The following is an 8,664-nucleotide window of genomic DNA, read 5'->3' as shown; positions in this document are numbered from 1 at the left end:
CTTACAAGGAGAGTCATACCACGGTCACCACTCTTTTTTTTTTGGCTCAAGGAGAGTTATACACCTATTATAAATAAATACATTTTAAATTTATTTTATAATTTTAAGAAGAATTGATAAATCCCCGGGCATACATCGGATATTCTATGTTCACACACAAGGTTAAAATATTCCATGTTATCAACGGAAATTGCCATTTTCTAAACAAACCAGAAAAATGGCAGGGCAAAGCAAAATACATAATCTGTAAGAAATAATTAGGGCTACTAGATAACTCCAACAGTCAAGCGCAGATGCAAGGCAGGCGCGAGAAAGCATATTCAGGACACGGAAGAATCACCCCAAAGAAAAAGGCCTCCATCCGACGTGTTTGCTTACCCCTTAGTGCTTTTTTTTAGATGCCCTGTGTGCTAAGTAAGGCAGAAGACTAATGGGCCTTGTTGGGATAACAGCGTCCGACGTGGTAGAGTAGCTGCCAAGTTTCGTAGATATACGGTGTACATCTACAAGGGAATAGGGATAAGTACAATCTCACAGAAGGACACGCGTCCCTTTCCCTCGAAGCCTTGGGCACGACTTGTATGAGATCTGCACATCAAGTGCGATCGAAGGATTAGGTGTTATGGACCATTGGATGTAAAACTGGTGGCACAGATCGGATTCTAGACCCGGTGGAACACTTTTGCAAATAACACCCAATTCTATTATGTATTGATGTTCTCTATCCTTCCATCTGCACCAGGTCTATTCTAACCCTAGTTCCCAAATCCCCCTCACTCCAGACGAAGCCGACTGCGCCGGCGGCGGTCCCATCCTGTACCAGTCCGTCTCCATCCTGTGCCGCCGTGTATCGAGAGAGACGACATACCTTCACTCTTCCCCTCTCTCGTGCGGCGACAATGGAGGCCTAGCGACTGTAGCTACATGCCTACATCTCGCCAAGACATTCTTGGGACGGCACCACAAAATCGCAAGTATAATACTACGGGACAGGTTAGTGGCGAACGTACTTGTTTTTTTCAACTGCCTAGTCGTTATACATCCACATTTCGTTGTGCTTTTTACTGGAATCACTCGAGTTCATTATCTCTGCCTAATTAAGGTCAGCTCTTTGAGTTCTAAACGTCTGAATAATGTGCACCATAAACTCAATCCAGTGCACTGCTCTTATTTCAGCCCACACGACAACACCAACAACGTTCAAGGAGCTACATCTACACTGCATCAGAAAACGAGGTATGTTATTGATAGTGCTTCATGATTATTTTTTGTGCAACGATGTACCAGTGAATTCCCTGTATACTGCTCAGAATAATGTAGCTAAACAATTAAACTCGCAACATGCAGATGGAGACATCGCTGGCTCAGAGGACATGAACATCAACTGATAAATAGTGTAGAACCTGCTCGTGTTGTGGGTTCCTGAACTTTCTGAAGCAGCTTGATTTTGCTATGTGTGGGCCCGGCCGCATGGAAGGGATATGATTGCACTTGTTACTTTCATAGAAAGAAAATAGATGTTGTGATTCCAGGAGTGTGGTACGTAATTCATCGGACAACTTCGTAGGTATGTGCCAGATTGTATTATAGGCTGAACTATTGTTTGCGTTTGGCGTCGCACTTGAGTTGTGCACAATGTATATCTCTAATTTAGGCCCTACTACTAGTTACCACTTAGCGAAATTAACTTCATATGAGTCTGATGCTTTATAACATATAGGAGTAATACAATCAAGTTACCTTCTCTAATATGAGCTACATTACCTTTAGACTGGATCCAGTTCTTGGCATGTGGCACATTTTGAACTCATGATAGGAAAAGAGAAAAATTCAATTTCGATTTTAATGTCATGTTACTAATATGAATGTGAATTCAGAACTGTTCTTCCAAATGGAGGGGACTAGTGCAACCTCACCATCACCAATCCTTGCATGCCCCGCCAATCCGTGTACTGTACCAACTATCTCAGGTGATGTTTTGGTGTCAATAGTGCTAATATTTCTGGTTCTTCATGGAAAACATGTGTACTTCAGCTCGATCTTTTATTTATTTTTTGCAGAATCAGTCAGTAGCTTGGGAATGACAGAATTAGGTGATGCCAACTCTTTTTCAGAGATTAGTTCCAGGATGCTTCCTCTTAGTGAATTCTCTACACCCAAGAAGAGACAATGCTTTTCTCAAGATGTAAGTGTATTGAAGATTGTATGTTTTTTTTTTGCACAATTCAAATACACTTTATAATGGTCACTGGATTTCATGTGTTTACCTTTCGCATGAGCACATGATATCTCATAAATATATTTTCTCAAACTGAAAAAGTTCTGTTAACCAAAAAACCATGAATATAAATGTATTGACCGTTTGGCATGTTCGATACCGAGAGCTTACATGCATATGTGTGCTCGATCTTCCTAACTATGAAAGTTGTGTTTACCTGTTCATCTTTCCAGGGTTCATTGCATATACCAGTGTGCGACGAGTCAATGAAACCAACAGTAGGCATGAGATTTGATGACATTGCGTCTCGTAGAGACATTTTACAAGAACTATGCACACCACGTGGGATTTGGTGTCCGTCTTGGGCCACAAAGGATGGTGAACAATGTAGTTCACTGGAAACGCTTCTTATGCACAAGGGAGGGATACCGTTCCACGAAAGGTACTCATACTGTTAAGTACTTGGATAAAAATGCTTCAAATAAAAGACGCAAGGTCAAAGTAACAAGGTGTGGATGTGATGCTCATATTTACGTCAATCGGGATAGTGAAGGCAAATATAACATAGCTTCAATGGTTGAGCACCACAATCATGAACTAGTGTCCCCTAGAAAGCAACACCTGATTAGATCAAACAGGAAAGTAAGTGAAAAAGCGAAAGTAACACTATTTGATTGCCACAAAGCTAGCATCGGACCAGCCCAAGCATATAGGTTACTTCATGTTGGTGCAGGGGGGTTTGACCGTGTGGGATGCATGAAGAAAGACTTGCAAAATTACTATTCAGAGTTCAAAAATAAAATTAAGAACTGCGATGCTCAAATGCTAGTGGACCAGTTTGGTAGATTGAAGCAACTCAATGCTGCTTTTTTCTTTGAGTATGATGTCGATGAAGATGGTACATTATTGCGTTTGTTTTGGGCAGATGCAACTAGTAGGAAAAATTACAGTCATTTCCATGACGTGTTGTCCTTTGATTCCACATACAGACACTAACCAATACAACTATATCTTTGCACCATTCACTGGTATCAACCATCATATGCAAAGTGTATTTCGGGCGGTGGATTTTTACTGAATGAGGCGACAGAGGACTACATATGGTTGTTCCAGGCATTTCTTAAATCCATGGGTGGGATCGCTCCTGGAGTTATCATAACGGATGAGAGTGGCAGCATGAGGAATGCTATTGAAGCAATTCTCCCTAACACAGTGCATCGGTTGTGCATGTGGCACATTATGCGAAAGGTTCCTGAGAAGGTCCCGCTTGAATTGAGAACCAACGAATATTTCTATATGAAAGATCGAGATGTCGCCTAGAGGGGGGGGGGTGAATAGGCAATTACAAACTCTTGCGGATTTGTCTTGTAATAATGCGGAATTAAACTAACGTTTAGTTTACAAGCACAAACCCTAAATATGCTAAGCTCAACTAAGTGTAACAATAGCAACTAGAGCTAAGCAAGATAGGCACAAGATATATGTAGCACAAGTGATAGCAAGATATATGTACTTCAAGCACGATGGCTATCACAAGGAAAGAGAGCTCGGGTATAGAAATAACCGAGGCACGCGGAGACGAGGATGTATTCCCGTGTTCCCTTGCTTTGCAACAAGGTACGTCACGTTTGGAGGAGTGGAGGTCCCACGAAGGATTCCCCGCGCCACGAAGGCTCACCCTATTCTCCGAACCACACCCACGAAGGATAATGGCCCTTTCCTTATGGTTAGCTTTTCCTCCGCTCCGGAGATGGCAAGCTCCACAACCACTTCACAAGCTCCACGAAGGAGAAGCCCGGGCCCCTTCACAATCTTCCACGAAGAGATCACCGGGACACCAACCAAGCCAACTAGGAGGTCACCCTCCAAGAGTAACAAGCTCACGGTCTCTCACTCGAACAAATCGTGGTGGAGAGCTCAACACTATGCAATGATGCAAAGCAAGAACACTAGAGGTGTTCAAGTCCTTCACTCTCAAATCCCACCCAAACAACAAATGCTAGGATGAGATTGGAGAGGAAGAACAATGAGGAAAGTCAACAAAAGACTCCAAGATCTAGATCCCAAGAGTTCCCCTCACTTAGAGAAGAAATGGATTGGTGGAGGTTGTAGATCTAGATCTCCTCTCTTAGATCCCTCAAGAATGAGCAAGAATCATGGGAGGGAAGGGAGAGGAAGCAAGCTCAAGAGGTTCAACAATGGTGGTCAAAAACGTGCTCAAGAACCCTAGAAAACTGTTGGGGAAGAAGCCCCTTTTATAGCCAAACGAAATATGACCGTTTGGGGCAGATCTGGGAGTTTTCCGTGCGGCTGGCGGAAAACCCGGTCGGACCGGGCCGGTGACCGGGCCGCTGGCGGAAAACCCGGTCGGCCGGGCCGATGGCCGGGCCGCTGGCGGAAAACCCGGTCGGCCGGGCCGGTGACCGGGCCGCTGGCGGAAAACCCGGTCGGCCGGGCCGGGGACCGGGCGCCCTGAAAGCCCCACGGAAACCGTCCGGATGGCACCGGTGTGGGATCCGGTTGCTGACCGGACGAGCAGGTGAGACAGCCGGCGCCGCCGAGCCAAACATGAAAAACATGGTTTACAAAAACCATGATAACTTTTGCGTCCGGACTCCGATTTCGATGATCTTGGGCTTGTTGGAATGAGAACAACAAGCCCTACAACTTTATGCATAGAAACATCATTGTCCACCCACGGAGTAAAAATCATAAGATGAATGTTTGACCTATCTATAAAAGAGACACCGGTAAAACCTCCAAGCTTGAAAACGCAATAGAAGATGCATATGGATTCCGTTTTCGATGAACTTGGGCTTGTTGTAATGCTAGCAACAAGCTCAAGAACCTCACATGGAGAAACACCAAGAAGCAATAATATTTATGGAATGCAAAGCATGCAAAGGGTTGAGCTGCCTAAGACGATGTGATCAAGTTACCCAACCGAAAGCCCCTCTTGATAGTGCGGCTATGTATCCTATAACCCGGTCTCCCAACAACCACCTTGAGACCGGTAAAAGGAAAACCTAGCAAGGCCATACCTTTGCCTTGCGCATCCCGCTCGATCTTGATGATAGCTCTTCAAGCTCCACTCAAGCCGGAATGCCTCACTTGATCATCGTTACTTCGTGAAGACTTACAAATGCTCCCCCATACACTATGATGGGAAAGCTCCATTGATGCACATCTTCACATGTCCATTATCACCAAATGGACGGCAAGCTTCAAGCATGTGATCCACTCAAGATGCTCATCTTGAACTTGCCCAACTCAACCTTGTATCTTCTCATACTCACTTAAGATAGAGCATGGCTAATATTGAGTTCCACATAAGAACTCCATCTTCATTTCTTCTTCTTGATCATATCACATATATATCTTCATACCGATGATCTTGATGCCAATACACAAGATATACATTTATCTTCATGGCATCCATACTTGAATCCAACACATGGAGTACAAGTAGTACCTATGGAATATTCCTTCATATAAACTCAATGAAAACATTAGTCCATAGGGGTTGTCATTAATTACCAAAACCACACATAGGGGCAATGTACCCTTACAATCTCCCCCATTTTGGTAATTGATGACAACCACAATAAGAGGGTTTATATAATGAATATTAGAAACAAGTACGCAACTTATCAGAGAATAAGTTGTATACAAGAGGTTGTATTTGATATGGTCAAGTAACGCAAAGCTACTAGCCCATATCAAAACCGGCTCTACTCACACAACTACAACAAATGCAAGAGATGTGAGTAGAACCAATATATATAGTGAAAACTCCCCCACAATGTATGCACGTGTGATGAACATGAATTCATTGCATATATTGTCAAGATTAACCTTTGGGATAGTTTCCACTATATATATACAACCATGCAAGACATATAAATATGGAATGCATGAGAGGCAAAACACTTAAGCACAAACCAAACTTAAGTATAAAACCATTCCCTTAAACCCTCTAAACTTCTCCCCCATTGGCATCGATTGTCAAAATGGGTGAAAAATTTAGAAGGCCAATATAATGTGAGTTCCTCCCCAAAGTGTGCACTTCTCATAATTTGAGTGGAATCAAGTGCACATATCCAATGATGAATACTTGAAGGACGTCAAACTATATTGAGGATCAAAGATTGCATAAAGATAACATGGTGAAGTGAGCTTCAACAAGTAAAGTAAGCAATCAACGATCCAATTGGACAAACAAAGATATCATGATAAGAGAGATATAGTGCTCTAAATAAAATAAGAAAGCTCCCCAAGGTTCGTGCATAATTTATAATGTTTGCATTTGAATACAATATGCACAAACATGGAATCCTCACTCCCTATACATCATTTAGAACACAACTAAGATAAAGAGAATATGCTTATCAAGAACAACTTGAGTCCAACAATTACGAGATATGAGTGCATGAAGAAAAACAAATAAACCAAGCACTCATAAATCTTCTTTACCAATAACACTAAAATCAAAAGGATAAGAAGATGGTTGGCAAAGAACAAGGATATCAAGGTGATGGATTAACGCTCTTGTGTATATAAGTTTCTAAAGTGGACAAAATGATCCATAAAGAAACATGCACGCACAAGAGGTTAACAAAATAAATAAGACTAGATATCCAAAATGAAGTCATACAATATATCAAAGGATATTTGCTTAAAAAGCATATATAGCCTATGGCTCCAATTTTCACTAGTGGTATATGAATGAGCTTCAACTAAGAAAATCTCAAAAACATCACAACCAACAATAAGGGAAGTAGAGCTAGTTGGAATGTTTTGAGAAAGGCAACAAGTATCATAAATATGGATTTATTTCACAAATTCATCAATATTGCACACAAGAGCTCTTTGAGGAAATGATATGCAGTAAATTGCTAGAGGGCATATTTGTGATAGGTGAATCATAAAATATGATATATATAACCTATCATATGCATCTTCTCAAATTACTCAAATGTTCAATAAGAAGTTTTATTATAAAAGGGTTTTTCAAGAACCGCAATATTTTCGAAATAAATAATTTCATGCCAAGATACAACCTACAAGAGGTTGGATGCTATATGAGAATGCATGAATAAGATACTTGTTACCGAGATAGCAATGGCTTGATGTAGTAGATAAGAGTTCATCGATCATCCTAGCTTGACTCCAAAATTCATATGGTGACTACACCTTCCTTATAGATGAGACAAGCCTCCATTGCATCTCCAATATACCTAAAACATCATTCAAGTACATCTTGGTCCCCAAACTTATTGGGTCCAACATGGTTAGTCTAACCACAATATATAGGACACACTCCATATAAACATGTGCATATTTAGATGAAGTTTGAATTTCATGCACATCTTAGCCATTTAGGATTTGATGGAGTATATCCTACATAATGGATCGAAAGAAGGCAAGCATGCTACAAGTATAAACAAATTACATATAAGCATGCACCAAAACTTTTAAAGATCCAAGAAAGATATACTTTGGACAAAACACCAAAGGAATTAAATAAGGCATAGAGGTGTCACAAAACAAATTTGTTGTCCAAATTATATCTAAGAAGCAAATCACAAAAGATTTGTTCAACAAAGTTCAACAAGTGAACTAAGAAGAAACCATTGAGCATAGAGGATGAAATAAAGCAAACATGCTCAAAGATTTATCTCATTCAAGCTAGTAGAATATGTAAGAAGGAATGAGATAGCAAACTCCCCAAAAGAGCAAGGTTCGAACAAATAAACCAAACCCTCTACACCTTTCACAATGGCACAATGTACCATAAAGAAAAGGTTTGTCTTCCAAAACAAACACTTGATATGAATCAAGATAATTTATCAAAAGATTTTTTTTTCAAAGAGACAAGGAAGACACATGTGAGCAACAAGGATTTGTTGGAAATAAAATAAGGCAATAAGAAGCAATCCAAGGTGAAGGTGATCCATAAATTCAACCACATATAAGGTTATCAATTGTCAAAGACAATGAGTATATTGGAAATAATTTCCGGTGGTGAATTGACAAAGATAGTAAGGATCAACTTCACAATAAAAGGCATAGGATAAGTATATAGAATTAAGCACTATGCATGGATGAAGATTCTTGATAACTTCAACTAGTCACACAATCACGCACGGCAATGATTAGAATAACTTGAAGCAAACGGTGTCCCAAATAAGATATAGAGATATGTACTTGAGGAAAAACCGCACCAAGAATTTCTTATTCAAACAAGAACCAAAAGATGAGCAATAAAATCTTTTTACTACAAGTGGAGCTTGTTTGAGCAAACATGCCACCTAGGAACAAGATAATTAAGAGCATCAACTCTAAGTGGCATAACCTCATTTGTTCACATTTTCTAGGCTTGTGATATGTACAAAACATATTACTCCCCCATAATGTGATAAAACATTTCTTCTAAATAAGAGGCA

The 8,664-nt window shown here is 40.5% G+C and overlaps 1 long non-coding RNA gene across 2 annotated transcripts; it reads left to right on the top strand.

Moving 5' to 3' along the window:
• Window positions 1-752: 752 nt before the first annotated feature.
• On the top strand, window positions 753-2,522 carry LOC124677563. 2 transcript variants are annotated; one of them, XR_006994101.1, is made up of 6 exons: window positions 753-993; window positions 1,177-1,236; window positions 1,348-1,567; window positions 1,878-1,970; window positions 2,061-2,185; window positions 2,452-2,522. It is a non-coding gene; the product is annotated as an uncharacterized LOC124677563 (long non-coding RNA). The 2 variants fall into 2 exon arrangements; XR_006994100.1 differs by having other exon boundaries at window positions 1,878-2,185.
• Window positions 2,523-8,664: the final 6,142 nt, after the last annotated feature.

The sequence above is a fragment of the Lolium rigidum genome, chromosome 7, assembly GCF_022539505.1.
Source record: "Lolium rigidum isolate FL_2022 chromosome 7, APGP_CSIRO_Lrig_0.1, whole genome shotgun sequence".
Taxonomy (NCBI): Eukaryota; Viridiplantae; Streptophyta; class Magnoliopsida; order Poales; family Poaceae; genus Lolium; species Lolium rigidum.
Note: the sequence above shows the minus strand (reverse complement) of the source record. Positions and strands in the feature narration are given on the sequence as shown.